This window comes from Oreochromis niloticus, linkage group LG8 (assembly GCF_001858045.2).
Source record: "Oreochromis niloticus isolate F11D_XX linkage group LG8, O_niloticus_UMD_NMBU, whole genome shotgun sequence".
NCBI classification, from domain to species: Eukaryota; Metazoa; Chordata; class Actinopteri; order Cichliformes; family Cichlidae; genus Oreochromis; species Oreochromis niloticus.
Genome location: NC_031973.2, coordinates 10,987,475 through 11,004,097, shown reverse-complemented (window position 1 = coordinate 11,004,097; position 16,623 = coordinate 10,987,475). Strand labels below are relative to the sequence as shown.

Sequence of the window (16,623 nt, the reverse complement as noted above, 5' to 3'; positions counted from 1 at the left end):
AATCAGACCTTTAGCTTACTTCCATGAGGTTCAGAAGTTCAGTTTTTTGTCTGGGCTGGATTTGACTCAGACTGAGACTGCTTGATTTCAGCCTTCATTTTTCTTTTACTGAATATTCCACCTGTCTCCAACTATTCCCAAAGTCTTGTCACGCAAAAGGCCGACTGTCTCGCGTGTGTCTGTGTGAGGGCTTTTTGTTTGTATTGGAGAGCACTGTGAAGGAGCATCCGCCAAACAACTGACGAGAGAGTTCAGCAGCATGTAATGCGCTTTTGTCGTGCTTGTGGCCCAGGGGACACAACAGAAAGGCTGCTATTGGGGGAAAAGGCTATTAAACAGCTCATGCGGGGAAAATGTTCAAGTGATTTTACACCCTGCTTCTGTCTTATTTTCAAACAATATGGATACGCACGGAATCAAAGTCTGTAAATAAAAGGAAACACCTCTTAATTGGTTGATAATTGAATTCACCCAGGCGCTCCGTGGTCTGGAATAAAAGAAAAATTAATTGACAAGACTTTTGTGCCCCTTGTTGGAACACAATGGAAGCTGGCAACTCAAGAGGTCCCCTCCTGGGCTCAAATGAAAATATTGCGATCTGAAGATCTGGGAACAAATTATCTCCCTCAGGCCACATTTTGCTCCATTATCTGTGGAGCAGGGCCACGGATCAGACAAAGGGGATTTTTGTCATACAGGAGGTTCTCACACTAACAAGTTTTCTGTGGAAATCCTCATCACATCTAGTGAATAGAGTATAGAGCCTTTTATATTCTCAGGCCTTTCTGTTCATGGTGTAATTTCTTGATCCCTTAGTTCTGTTCTCAACTTCTTAGACTCAGTAATTCAGTATTATTTAAAATTGTATTAAGATACTTTTTTCCCACTAGAGCAACCAATTGATAAATAATGATGTATTATTTTATATTAAGCTACCCTGCAGTATATAAAGTAGTTTAGCATTATTACACATTACTGCAATATTAGAATAAAATATAGTGTTCTGAGTATTTTTGGCAGCTAAACTGCATTTTAACATTTGCATATAAAGTTGTGCACACTTGAGTATTTCTCCATGGTGGTATGGCTACTATTAATGCTTTCTCAGAAACTACTATTAAAGCACCACCATATGAGTGTGGATGCAGCAAACTGCAGAGCACATCTCCTTGCTTTCCAAGTTTGCCTCACCTTCCCATTTCTCAGAAAAGTAACGCTCCAGTGCCCCATGCCTGAAGGGCACATTTACCTGGCCCACATGAATATCAGTCAGGCCATGTCTACCTGCTTGAGGGCCCCTGACTCCAGGAATAAAGACCGAGACCCAGCAGAATGCCTCAGCATAAGGGTGGCCTCAATCCCCATGCCTAGTGGGCTAAATCCATAATGATGGGTTCCATCCTCAAAGGGTCATGTCTCCAAAGGTGAGGGTGGTTCATAATTGAAGGAGTCAGTGTTTCACCATTGGATTATTTTAATCCTCTCTCTCTCTCTATATATGGGACTAGATACACTGGGAAGCTTTCTTCATTTCCTGTGTTTTAGTGAATGACGATGAATCCAGCTGAAGAGTTACATAAATAAATGCGTACATAAAGCTATTCCCCTGTTTTAATTTCATTTAATTTAATGTAAAAATCACAACAGGAGCACTGATGTCTGCTGCCTGGGACAGTAGTCAGTGTGGGACATGAAGTACTGATCTGTCATTTCCAGATAACTCCCATCAGCTGTCAACCAAGATCTCGACTGATACACAAAGATAACAAGCTGTACAACCTTTAATCTCCCCATAATCTGCTTTTATAATCTGCCATTTTTATTTATTTATTTATTTTTCCCATGCCCTGTGTTGTAGACTTACTTCTATGGTTCGAGGTTTAGTGTAGCTTTCAGATGTACTTTGTATGGGAAATGATTACTTTGTAAAGCACCGGGAATTTCAAATAAAATCAGAGCCTTTTAATTCTCCACAGCCCATATAACACTACCTAACAGACAAATCTGAGGGGTATAATTTGAAAAGGGAGACTATGCGTCTGACCTCGGTGAAGAACATGATAGCTCGTCCATGGGGGGGCTAAATAGAGTCTGGGTCTACCTTGAAATTTCACATCTGTTTGTAGCAGTCAGTGGGCATTATAGGGATGATTTCTTATATTACAGCTCAATCTCTTGAGGAAGTTAAATATTTCATTGAACAATATGATGACAGCTTCTGGGGAAGCAACGCTACACCTGTAAAGATAGAGGCAGCTCTCTAGACTTTACTTGAAAAGGACTGTGTGTGCAAGTGATAGCTGAGGAGAATGTCTATCAATTGGCATGACCTGATTCGGTTTCATCATTCCCCGTCCGAGGCCCATAAAAAGACTGATGTTTGAGCCGATAATAGCATGGGATCCTGGCTCCGGATGAGCAGCCATATGGATGATTTTATACAGAACAAGTCATCTCAGTGCAAATTGTTCAGCTATTGAGAGCACATGGAAAGTGTCAAGGCAACTATTCTAACCACACTTGAGAAAGTCTTCATGTAGTGTTTTTTTTTCCATTTCTTTTCTAATTTTGTAAAAAAAAATCTGATTTTAGTATATTATAAGCAGCTGTTAAGTCCTATCAAAGATTGGAAAAAATAGATTTTCTCAACTTGTTTTTGCACCATGTTGATTTGGTATTTTTCTTCACGTGCATGGAATTTCCTGAGATTATTTTAATCTTGATTTTTCCTCTTTTCAGCAGTGGAAACTGGCTCATTTGGAAATTAATGGCGAACACAGGAAAGGAAGCCACTTCGGAGCCCCATGAGGCTTTCCAGCTGAGGAACCTGCTGAAAGAGTCAAAGAGATACAAGGATTAACAGACTAGAACGAGTCCCAGTAAATCCACAGCCAGGACCTGTCTTCACATCACTCTGTCTGGAAAACCTATCCCCAAAACAATGTAACCTATCCCCTGCTCACTCTACTGCTGGAATATATTTTGACAAAGTCTTTGTTCTCGCATTAGGGAACTGTAGGCAGATCATCCTTTATCCGTGACCTTTGTCATAACAAACCATGGCAGTGGTTTTACACACTGCTGGAAATCCAGAAAAGAAAGCTCGCTTCAATCACTTGATGCTTCTAACAAGTTTTAGGTGCATTTCTGGCTCGCTTGAAGCCAACCGTTAGTAATTAAAGAAGAAAAAAAATTACAAGTATCCCAGCGGAATATTTTTTCAGCTATATTTCCTGATTATCTCAGTACACTGAAAGACTTACTCATAAGCCTCTCGGTGAATCTGCAACCATTCATCACTTACATGAAATTCCAAACCGTGACCTTCCGAGAACAATATCCAGGGTTCGTGGAACATCAATTTCTATGTGCAGTGCAGCAGAGCAAATATCTGAGTAACAGCCAATGTGTAATCATTTTAGCCTGGTTCAGGGACTACTTTCACATGATAAGGGTGCATCTGACCTCGCACAAAACTTGGTATCGTGATTGCTTGAGCACATGGATGCATTTGAACAAGAAATTAAAAAATGTATTATTGTTTTAGGGAAAAATAGCATGTTTTGTGCTTCTGACACTTTGTAGTGATACCACCCGGCTTGCAGCACCTGCATGCTGTCATTACCTGCCCCTTACAGACAGGAAGTGGTGACAGATAACAGAGGAAGTAGCTACCCAGAGGGAATTCATTTAACTTACTCCAGCCTGGACTTTTGGTGGCAAGACGGAAGTCAGGTCATCATTTGGTACTCAGGGGATCCTCAAAATAGCTACCTCTGTTCCACTTGTCAGTCATTGTCAGTAGTTCTAAAGGAAGCCATCTCTCAGTTTGAAAGTCACATCGGATGAAGTTCCCGCTGTTAAAAGACGCAGCCCACCTGGAGCACTTGTGTATTTCGAGACATGTCTTCCTGCAAGGCATTTTGTGTTTTTGCGAGTTGTGTTTTGCTGCGCGAAAGTTTGCAGAACGCCAGTGAGAATTATTTCGTTTCACCTGCTTCCCATGTTCCTTTCTTCAGCTTCACTGCTGTGTGATGATGGTGCATCTGCCCCGAGGAATTCATCGACTGCTCCCTCCCAGAACAGCTCTCCCCCGGCCCCTAATGAGACCCCCTGCCTCCTCCCTCTATTATGAGGGATGCATACCAATAGAGAGACAGGAGCGGGGAGACAGACTGAACCTCGGAGACCTTTGGAGCCTTCCCTGGCCTAAACCATCAAACGCACCCCTCACAGAGTCAAATAATGGGTATGATCAACATTTAAAGTTTTCACCTTGTAAACTGCAGATGATCTATGGCTGAAGGCTCTAAATGATAGGCTTTCAAAAGAGACAGGCATGCCCCCTTCAAATGCTCCTTTTGTGTTTGCCACTAATCCCAGCCCACACTTCAAGGCCTTGGCTCACTTCTAAGCCAGCTGCTATCATCTTAAAGGGGAGGGAAAGAAAGGCCGTGCTTTTAAACTGCTTTAATCAACAAGATGTAATACTTTAATAGGTTGATCACCCCCTTAAGAAGGTAATTACACCTCAATCGCACAATCAGTCATTACTATCAACATTTATTGTTTTATTGCTGATGATTCTTGACACACTAAAGTTTCTGTTTCTGTAGTTTAACATACAGATCAAGGATTGTTCCCCCGTTTAATATTGTAAAATATTAAAAACTTTTTCTCCTGTTTTGGGGAAATAGAGAGACACTAGTCATATGAAAATCAGCTTGGCTTGTGCAGCAGCAATCCAAGAAGCAGAAAGAAGACACATGTTTGCCAGATAAGTGTTTAAACAAGCATCAGCACACAGCAAGTGCTATGTGTTGACTCTGGTATTGAAGTCTATCAACCCCAAACAGTTTGCACGCTGCCGGGATAGAAAGTCTTCTCTGCTGCTGCTGCAAAAGCTTCTCAATTAACACGCTGAATTGCAGTGAGTGTGGCACTGCTGCCCATGTTGTGTTGTATGTAACAAGCAAACTGTGTGTCTGTGTGTTATTTTTGTGTGTCTTGCTCCAATGCCGTGTAGCTCTAACTCATTTAATACAGTCTCTTCCCCCTTGTCATGTGATGGCATTCCAGCACTGTGACATAATTCAGGATGCACACGCGCATCCATGCATGTTTTTATGTGTGTCTGTCCGCTCAACACCGATGCTGACAGCAGAGCTGAGAGGCCAACATCATCCACAGAAGTGTGTTGACATGCCCCCACTTAACAAAGAGGCCTTTTTTTATTCAGCATGAGAGAAAATGGGTTTTTACAAGCCTGAGATAATCTGAGGGACACAAAGGAGCAATTAAAACAGTGACGGGGTAGAGCTGTATTTAGCTAATGACATCGAGAGGTGTGCTGATTATTGTGCCATTTAATGGGCCATTCTCATGCCCTTGGTTTGACTACAGCAGATTTATCTTAGGGGAGTCAAACAACAAAAACAAAACAAGCATTAAAGAAATACTCGCTTTTTAAGAGACACAGATGAGAGCTTCGCATAAATTACAAAAATTACAGTGGATGGAGCTGAGAGTCGGAGTATAATTATACTTTGTGATTTAAAAAAAAACGTTTAGTGATTTGTAGGACTTAGATAATCCCGCAGTGTCGTGTTCAGCCAGCTGTGTGTGTGTTTTTCTTGCAGTGTTAGTTAATTTTGAGATTTGAGGTCTGTTTGGTTTTAATAATATGGCAAAAAATAATCAAAACAATCAACAAAGGTGTTTTTCATCTGTTAGTTACATTTTCTATTATCCAATAAAACACGGAAAGCAGCTTTTTAAAAATCATTTTTTCTTTTACTGTGTGCCAAAAGTCTCAAATTCAGTGATACGCTTACCAAACGTTCACTCCTGTTTCTATCCTTAAGGTTTATTCATAGTGTGATTTATATAAAATTCTATTTTCAAATAAAAGAAAAAAAAATCAATACAATTAGAAAATAATTAATCAAATTAAATGTGTGTAACAAAGTGTGGACGTTTTATGTTCATTAGTGATTTGTTTTATTATATGTTGCATTATGACCTATAGTGTATCCTATTAAAGGGGCTTGTTTTTTTCCACTAATCTCAGTGTGAAGCAGGATTTGAAACTGTTGTTAAAACATTAGGAAAGCTGAGAAAAGCCAATGAATAAGTGAATGATTGTGACGGCATAATACTGTTTTCTTCAGGCTTCTTTAGTCCAGAAGAATACAATGTAGTTTTCTTTGCATTTGAAAAAAATATACACACTATGTGTCTTATGGGCTATTAAAAACTGTTGGACGACACTCATTTTTATTTATTTTAAACTGCCAGTGATCAAATCTCTGACAGGGACATCAAGACTGATGGCCTACTGTCTTAATTAGGTAGGTATGTCAGACCTTAGCCGAATAGCTTTGTTTAGCTGTCAGTGCCCCTCCCTGTATAAATTATATAATCATCCCTTTCATTACACTCGGCTTCCAGGCTACCTGGTAGAATTCAAAGGGAGGTGTCACTACATCTTATCATTATGCTAATAGCTCTTGTGTTCAACATTTAAATCACAGTGTGTGTGAGTGTATGTGTGTGTAGGTGGCTTGGTGGGGGTGGGTCTAGGGGGTGTCTATAAAGGTAGTCTGCCAGTCTGCTGTAGTATCAATCCCTGTCCCAGTCAGGTAGCTCTCTGTCTGCAGGCTGATGTGTCATGACATGTCTACAGTCCCACAGGGGATTCAAACCAGGAGGTAAGACAAAAGAACAAGTCCTGGAGGGCAAGTTCCCCTCTTCCCCCATCTGCATACTGGTGATCTGCTCAGACGCCTCTGTGAGAGTCATTTAAATATGATTAGACATTAATGACCTTCACAAATGAGCAGTCAGAGGATGCTTTGTTTGGGTTTATCTCAGGACTTCTCTGGTGTTGAGGCATGTGTAGCTGGATTTTTAAGGCACCCTTTGGAAACGGTAGCCTTTGTAGTCCAGCAGTGTCAAAAGTGGATGCATAGCGCTGTGGAAAGACTGTGATTAAGGGAAGGTGACAAGAGGTTAATTTCCGTTCTGTTAAATAAGCCAGGCACACTTCCCTGTGCGTACATGTCAACACTGGGAGCTTGTGTGGGTCCCGCACTAATGACTAAATTTACAGCCTTGTCCTCTTGTTTTATGGAATGAACACAAAAACGGTGCAGGTTCCACATCTTTAAAAGTCTAAATATATCATATTTGCACATCTTTGTTTTGAATTGATCAGACCCTCTGTGCTATATTCAGTAACACAGAGTGCCTGCATGGCTACACATGGATGACACATGTTGAACTATGCAGGGGTTGGACTGCTTCTACAATTAGATCAAGCCATCTATCCAATAAATATAATGAGGATGAATCAGAGAGTTGTGATGTTTTTAATGGTCTGTAATGGTATGAGCGCTGACAGCGTAATAGCCCCGGCTCTATTGACTTTTTTCATTACACGGTGGCAGAGGCCTTGTCCAACCACTATATTTAACCACTGCAGGGGCAATCATCTAAGGCCTATATTACTGGACAGCCTTTAATGAACAGCACAGCCATCAGGCATTTACGTTTAATGAAAAGAGCCACCTGCTAAAGTGCACGGATAGACCTCAGAGACAGCAGACTGTTTAAAATGATCTTCAGATGAAGCATGTTGCTCATGAATGTAATAGAAGCAATAATTGCATGTGTTTTTGACTGCAGATGCATGAAAGCCTATGTGTGTGTGCGTTCCATAAATTGGATTGCTCATTTACTGAGATAACCCAAAAAAGGCTCCAGATATTATGGGCAAAAACTGGTATTTTGAGATAATGTTGATGTTGTAGCAGCACGACACTGCCCTGGTTCTGGTGTGAAAAGCCTGATCGGGTGTACGCTGTTGTTTCTGATTAAAAGCCAGGCTCATGCCAGAGCTGGGAAAACTGTCAGTGCAAGAAAAGATATATAGCGCTTATTTGATTACACTCCTCTGCCAAAGTCAATATCATATATCTCAAGACTTTCCAACAGAGCCCATATGCTCATTCATTCTGCAGTGAAAGGCTGTTAAATAAGTCAGATATGAACTTATTGAATGAATATCTGCATGGGGGAAAGAAGATTCTCAGGCTAAATTAAAGCATTGGCCTGAGATTGCTTAACAAGATCTGCGTATGAAGTGATTATTTAAATTTAGAGAAAATCTGCTTTCCTCTCTCAGGTGTGGATTACATGCAATCCTTTTCTCACTTTCCTACAACACAGTTAGAGGGAAGAGCACCTGCATGTCAGGATCGACTTTACAGTAAACAGCGTCGGAGATTCACATAGGGGATGGCTCGAGAAATTTTATATTCTAATAACCTTCATGGGCGATGGTCACCTCTGCTGCAGTTTAGAATTGAAGTCATTCATAATGTAAAAAGTTATGTGCTTGACTTCAACTTGCAAAATGAGTCAAGTTCATGCATCTGTTAAAAAACACAAAATAAAGAGTTAAGAACAAGAGAAAAATGTAACTTCGAAAAATGGGACAATCAAAATCAGAACTGCCATCAATAATCAGTTTTTTCTATAAATTGTCAGAAAAGATTGGAAAACCTGTTTAGAAGCTATATGTTTCACCCAGTCTGTGTTTGGCTGTTTATTTTATGACTGTTGGTTCGCACCGACCTTGTTTTCCTGGTTACACACGCTGGCTTTGTCACAAATCATGACCAGCTCTTTGAGGCTAAGCAGCTCCTGAGCATTTTGAGCTGATTATTTTGACATCTTATGGCAAGTAGAAGCCTCTTCTCAGCAGGTTGTGCTTAAGCACAGAGAAGAAGCATTCCTTTGTTAAGTATTTGTGTCATACTTAAAGGATTAGAAAGCCTTTAAAAAAGCACAGACAGTAATGTTTGGAGTCACCTACTGAACTGTTTTACTGCTGGTGTTATCCAGGTAATGAACTAGAGATTCATTCTGGGGGGCGGGGTATAAAATTAGCAAATTTTTGAGAATACAGCAAGCAAATACTCCTAGATCACAGTTTGGGCACTGTTCCAGGAGCTGGCAGGGGTTCATTCTATGGTACAGTATGTGTTACCCACATGATATTTTACCCTCTTTGACAGAATGTACATTTATGCTCCCATATTTCATAGTTTCAGTCGGGGTCATCTTGAATTCCCTCACCTGTATCTCACATTTAAATCTTCACATGTAGGCATGTCTGAGTCGAAACTGGGAAAGGCACGCTGGGATAAATCACTGCAGACATTTCTACCTCAATGGTTCCCATACATCTCCGATTTTATTGTGCTTTAGGATCCTCTGTCTCTATGCTGCTTTGGCATGGTGAGGTTTTTGGTTTCTGTTTAGAGGGAGGAAAGGGGTTGGGGACCTCTGCTGGGCAGGTTGTGTCACTGATTAAAATTAGAGTAACTATAAAGCTAGTGATTTGACCAGTTGTTTCTCTTTAAAGGAGTTTTTAAACAGTAAAAATTTTTTCCTGACTATTTTATGCTGTGAACTAAAAATAAATTCAGAAAACCGGAATTTAAAAGATCAGATCTTATATTTGCCTTATGCAAATTTAATGGCTTGTACTTCAATTGGAATTCCACTGCTAATACTTTGTGATGTTCACCGCATTCAAAATTTTCAGAGAGCGATATTTTATTTTTCAGGAAAATCTTTTGCAGCCTTTTGGTCACAATGCAAATGTGCACTCTGCACACTGACAGGACAACAGTCCAAAAACAGGAGTGAGCACATTAAAAAAAAATCATACTCAAATAAAACATGGACTATCTGCATGGCTAATTGCCTTTCTGAATCTTTAAACACACACTGGGATTCTGATAAAACAGATTTCTTAAGAGATCCTGATTAAGAGCTCTCAAAGTGTCAGGCACATTCTCCTGTTTCAGCTCTGAATGACTGAGAGGAGATGGACATCACTTAAGGATCCCCAGGGGAAGAAATTCCTCCAGGACTTAGTTTTTTTCCTTGCTGTTACTCACAAATGAGTTCCCAAGCCATTTCCATTAAGAGAACAGGGCCAAGCTTCACAAAATGTATAACCAGCCAAAGGGCAGGGTTTTGTCAGACAAACCTCTGAAGGTGTATTCCAGAGTGTTAAAAGCAGAATGGCTGACCTTTCTATTTAGCTGATGTCTATTTTCATTACTATTATTTATATGTAAGATTTTATATAAATTTAGACCCCTAGTGGGGCTTTCTGTCAGATTTTTACACATGAGTACTGGTAGGGTGAGCATCCAGGCTGGCTATAAATCATCAGAGGAGAAATGAGTGACGTGTCTTAAATGTTTACATGCAGCCCCCATTCTCCTGCTCAGGATCTGAGAAGCAGGTTGGCAGTGCAGCATTTCCCCCCCTATGCCTCCACAGAGGTTGTGTTACTGCATCCATACATCACCCTGACATGGGTGCACTCATTGAAATGGCCCGGTTAGACCCCGTCTCAGGATGATGACATATTTGCCATTCCAGTCAGTGAGGTGTGATTACATCTTATCACTCTTATGTCACCGGCATACATTCAGCAGTTGAAATAATGTGAAGATATGAGGAAAAAGATTTCGCTTTTTCTCGTTTATTATGTCTGATATTGTTTGATAGATATTCCTATTAGTGGTAAGACGCGGACACTAAGGATTCGACATCGATACTCCCTTGACCCTGCATGGGAGTTCCCTCCAACACATCTCCTGCTCCTCCTGGGGGTAATGGAGGGAGGAAGAATGCAGAAGGAGGAAGTAAGTTTCCTCCAGGCAAGATTTGTGGATGGAGAGACTGGCTGAGAGACGGACAGATGACAATGGCAGGGAGGCCGGGGCCTGAGTGTCGCCCCAGGGAGACCTACACCCTGCTAGGTGTTGGCTCCGGCTGCTACACTAAGTGCACAGAACAGAGACCTTCACAGCGGATTTGGCAAGGTGATCCCTTCACCCACCCCCATCCATCTCCTGCCAGCCCGCTCCCCTTCTCCCTTTTTCCCACTTCACCCCTCTCTGCTCTTCTTCCCTTCGTTGACATCCAACTAGGAGGTGATGAGTTGACACAGAGGGTGAAGAAAGGTCGGGGAGCATTATCTCCACCATTATTACTTTTGGCTGTTGTTTTTTAGGGAAAAGCACAAAAAAAATCCAGCTTTTGTTTAGACTGCTTTAAATATATTTTGCACATGGCTGAGAGTTTTTCCTATTTAATCTTTGTGTTTCGTGTGTATGTTCCTGTGCATATTTTTTCATGCCTCGCTTCATGTGTGCATGTGGCAACTGATTTTTGAAGCTGACACTGGAATTGTTTCAAAAATCCAATACTCATGTATCATGACATTAACACACAGAGAAGCACTTTCAGATTTCAGAACCAAGTTACAGATTTCATGTTAAACAATTAGTTTGCCATTGCTATCTGGTGGGCAAACCACTGCAAATCACTTCAAACCTATTGCATTTTTTGTTAAAAATACTAACATTGGCCTAGCTGATCAGTCTGGTATTATATGTACAAAATGGGCTTTGACTTGCTTCGAACAACCTACTTACAGAGTAACTTTTTTAAAAATTTATTTTTGTTTTGCTGTTGCACGAAGCCACCACTCCTGATTCTTAACATAGACTGTATGTTAAAGATGGTGGTTTCAACTGTAAATTAAAGATGGAGGTTTCCAACATCATTTTGCTTTTTGCTTGATAGCTCAGACAGAGCTGAGAATCAGTGAACGAGTGGTAGAATGGGAAACAGGGGACATACAGCCAATTGCTTTATGCTGTCTATGCTTTGTCTATGTCAGTTGTTTCACATCGAAATATAAGAGTTTATTTATTTCTGGTCAGGCTATAACTTCAAAAAGAATATTGAATTTAGCTCCATTTATCCTTTAGTGGATAAAGGTCATGGCTGTGGTCAGCAAGAGGTCAGTCGGTTATATTGGCTGACAAATTGTTTCATGTACATGCAATCAGCCCTGAGGATTTCTGATCAGTCCAGCACTCAGACACCGTGTCTCCGCATCTGACACGGAACATTGTCTCCTGAAGAGAAGCTGCATTGTTTCTTATGCAGGAGTTAGAAATCTAAAAAGCAATATCAAGTTCGACTTAATTCAAAGAACCTCTGTTTTTTAGAAAGACAGACGCGTGATTGCAGCTTTCAAGGCTTTGCATCACAAGTTAAAATGCCACAGCGACTCAGCAGACGAGAGGTGGAAAACCTGATGAATAATGGAGTGTGAAAGTATTGAATTGCAGCAGCATTCCCAAACATAAACTTCATCGACTGAGGCGCTGTGATAATCTGCAGTGTCTTATGTCATGGTTTAAATCTCTGCTCTTGTTGCTCAAGGTGTTGATGTTAAGCTGAATGACTTGACAGATTAAGTTATACTCCTTGTGACAACAGCTCAAAGGCTTTTTTCCCCCCCTACAGTCGGTGCTGTAAATTTCAGGCAGGTGTGGCAATGATTGAAGGCCTTATGACAGACCTTTGCAAATCCTTTAATCCATTCATGAAGCACAATAGGGGGCACTTGATGCACTTTATTCTGGTACTTCTCCCCATCTGGCTTCTGTAAAACACACTCAGAGGCTCTGAGAGCCTTGACAGGAGCCGATCACATGCTATTTTGAGAGCTTTGACAGTTCAACATGGATTAAAAAAAAGCAAATTAAACTATTATTTGGACATTAAAATATAAGAAACAACTTTTTTTCCTGCATGTATTATTTGTTGCCTTAAATCTTGCATTGCTTTTGCACATTTTTTTTGCCTAAACTGCACAGATCCTTTGCACAGAAAAGTGTTTCATTCCCAAACCAGGGTAAGAAAATACTGTAAGGCAGGCGAGAATTTATATGTGCTGTCCAAGGGTGCAGACTGCTGGAATCTCTGTAATTTTATGACCATATGGATTGGAGAGCAGCTTGCTATCTGTGACGGCGTGTCAGAATTACAGCTGAGTGTTTATGATCTATGGATTTGTGTCCCACTCCAGTGACTCTTAGGGCTGCTCCTTCACACAGGAGACTTCTAATATCTCACTGAGAAAGAGAATAACCTCAAAAGTGAAAACATGGAAGGGAATGAAAAACTGCTAAGATCCCACATGTTTTCTGCAACATCACAAGCCTATTCCGCATATATAGTTAAAGTTATTTACACTTAAATGTGATTTAATGCAAAAAGTATAACAATTAAAAGCTATGCCCATAATCAATTCCTGGTTATTTGGCTACAAATCTGCATCTATGGTAACAAAGGTGTCAAGGGGTTTGTTTCATTCAGTTGATCTAGTTATTGTATGCTGCCCCCTTGAGCTGTGCTTGAGTACCTCACTATCCTGAAAGGTTTTCCACCCGTGAAAAATGTGTTATTATGTAGACTTGGTGTATTTTGTTTTAAAAATTCAGTGACTTTTGGGAGAGAAGCAATGTGTGCTATATATCCATTAGAATTCAAGTAAAGAAAAGTTTCTTGACAGATACAAAGTACTGTGCGAAAGTCTTGAGCCACCACTCATCTCTTCATATTTTATTTCCAAGGAAACAGACTGTCCTTTAATTTAAAAAGTGGTCTTTCTTAAAGTCTTTTGGACTTCTTCTTTGGACACTGACTCCTTTTTAATTCTTTATTCCAGTCGTTGTACTTGACCATTTTCAGAACAATGTGTTTTTGTTTGTTATGTCACTGCCAGTGAATGAATCATGAATCATTCAACGATAAGAAGGATAAAAAAGACACCATACTCAAGGGATATAAAACATCTTAGCAAAGAACCAATTTTAAATGGTGTCTTCAGATACTTTCTTATTAGCAGCCTGTCACAGATATCAAAGTTTTACAGATGTAAAAGAGTATTTTTGCACCAACAAGTTGATTCCCAAAGAACTATTAGGCAAAAACTTAACATATCCTGTCATGGTGTGCAGTGTGTCCTTAAAAAATTGAGGAAACTCGACATATGGAGGTAAAAACCTATCTACAGTAGATGAACAGTATCTGAAAGTCCTGCCATGTCCTTTAGTGAAAAAAAAATGCCCTATGAGATTGACTGACTGTTGTTGATGTTAACTGTTTCATTCTGTGTCTGGGTCAAATGGCTCCAATTCAACTGAACCTTGTGTTGTGTCAGTAGGTTAAATGTATCCATCCTCCCTTGAACCAGTGATCGCACCCGCCAATCAAGACCACATTAATCAACCATCATGTCAAGCGGCATGGGACAGAGAAAGTGCTCAGCCCTCCATCCATCCATCACTCTGGTTGTAACATGTCAACAATTTGCATATTGTAGGCATAGATACAAATACCGTACAGACAGAATGGCCAGTAAGACTCTACACAGAGTGACTAAATCAATTTGTCTCCATCGCTGGTTGTGCGAGACAGAGCCAAAAACCCTTTCTGTCTTTTTCCCCTTTTCTCTGTCTCTGCAGGTAAAGTGGAGAATTGGCTTCAGGTGATTTGGGGAAGATCTTATCTTCTGTTAACAGAGGAATGACACCATAATGGAGCAGCAGGGGTGCAATTACCTTTCAGCCCTCCTCCTCCTCCTTCTTCTCTTTTTCCCGCCACCTTCACCTCAGCCTTCTCTGACAAATTAAGATTAATGATGGAGATAAGTAAGAAACCAGCCTGCCTTCCAATATCACACAGTCGAGCTGAGTGTGAGAACACCTTATGATCACAGCAAGGCAGACTCAAAGCCATACGCATCGATTAAAATGTCTTAAAATCAAACTTAACCAAATTCATTAAAAAAACAATTTTGAAATCACATGTAGAGCTGCTTTTCTGTGTCGGCAAAACAAATTCATAAAATACAGTTTATTAAAAAAAAACCCCAATTAATTTTAGTTAATTAAACAACAAACATTATGTGTAGAAAACTGCTTTATAAAAAGTCACAAAAATGTCAGCTTAAAGTATAGAAAAAGAAGTGTTTAAAAAATATAGAGCTTTTTAAGTAACGTGTGTGTTGTAAAATATGTCTTGCTGTATTATAGGCGTTGCTAAGATATCATATCAGTTGACAGCACCAGTGCTATAAAAGTTCATTACATCATAGAGAAACGGAACAGGGAGGCACACCTTGATAGGCGCACCTACCTTACTGCCGCAGTGGAAGGAAAAAAGTCACGCCACTGTAATCACGCCATCAAATAATCGAGTCTTGGCGCATGACTCTATTTTTTCAAGTTGATAAGCTTTATTATTTTGTTTGTACCACTTGGTTCTTGGAATGTTTTTCTTTCTTCATCTTCTTCTTCTCATTATTATTATTATTATCATTATTATTTGGTGGTGGTTTGGGAGGTAGAACAGGTCATGAGCTAATCAGAAGATTGGTGGTTTGAATGTGTGTCAACGTTTAGTCTTAGATGTAGAAAAAATACTTGTACAAAATAATGAGTGAATATAACATGTTGTATAAAGCAGTTTGAGTTCTCCAATAGAGTGGAACGTTTTATATTCCTACATGTATTCACCATACTGCTCACTTGTCAGAAATATGTTCCTAAAAGTGGAAAGCGACCAGGCCTTCCCCCGTTCTACCATGGCCTACCACCGTTTACTCGACATGGCTGAATGTGTGCCCCCACTTCCCCGCAGCTGGAGGTGTCTGTTTCACAGGCCTCTGTAATTCAGGACCTTAGTGGATAATGTTTCACAGGTACGAAAGTTTCTGCTTTAATCCTATCACACAGAGTGAGTGGTCAGGGCTTAGGGCTTCTGCCTAATCCCAGGTTTATCCATTCTGGTCAGCTCTGAGACCGAGAGTATGCAGAGAGGAAGAGATTACCGCCCATCACTGATTTTATTCAGTCAGTGTTTGCACAGCAAACGGCAAGAAGAATCCGTTATTAGCAACCGAGCTATTCCACGCCTCGGTGCACAGAGAGGAAGAGCGGTAATAGTTACAGTTAAACATCTCTCCTCTGGCTGCTGTTAAACCAGCTGATGTTCAGAACTGAGGAATTCTGCTGTGTATCAACTTGAAATGACTGAAAGTGAAAGTGTGATTGAAGCTGTATATATATTTGCTAACTGACAATAAATAAATAAATAATCATTTTAGAGATCAAGACAGGTTTATTGCATTCCGTCAGAGTTAAAGTAAAACATAAACTAAAAGGGTCTCTAATGGCTGGCAAATCCGTGCTTTCTTGTGAAGGGCTTGTCATCTTCACAGCAGGCGGTTTTGTGCTGAAACATGCTTTGACGTGGCTTCCTCTGGAGAACACAACCTGTCGCAACTTCACACTGTGTCCTTGTCACAGCTGCAGGTTTAAGTCAGTCTACATCACTCTGCAAGAAGGATATTTGGCAGGAGCTATTTGGTGGCATGTTATAAAACACAAGCTACAATTTGAAAGGTAATGACTGTTTTATAGACTAAAAACTGGCTTTTTTCACCGCCAAAAGCATGCTCATTTTTTTTGCTCTACTAACAGAATTTCTGTCAGACCTGATATGTCTCTGAATCGCTGCAGAAAGCATGCAAATGCATGAAATTTAATACATATTCACGCTGATGACAGAAAAGCAAATTGCTGCATCCTTCCACAGGTCCCTTGAAGTGTGAGACTTTAAGGAAGAGTGGTTCTTTTGAAGGCAGGTAGAAGGCGTTGCAGGGCTGAGAGG

At 40.3% G+C, this 16,623-nt stretch overlaps 1 long non-coding RNA gene across 1 annotated transcript; it reads left to right on the top strand.

Moving 5' to 3' along the window:
• The first annotated feature begins 6,636 nt into the window (after positions 1-6,636).
• LOC112847658 (uncharacterized) lies at positions 6,637-14,624 on the top strand. The gene is made up of 3 exons (XR_003221324.1): positions 6,637-6,710; positions 14,114-14,307; positions 14,415-14,624. It is a non-coding gene; the product is annotated as an uncharacterized LOC112847658 (long non-coding RNA).
• The last annotated feature ends 1,999 nt before the right edge of the window (positions 14,625-16,623 follow it).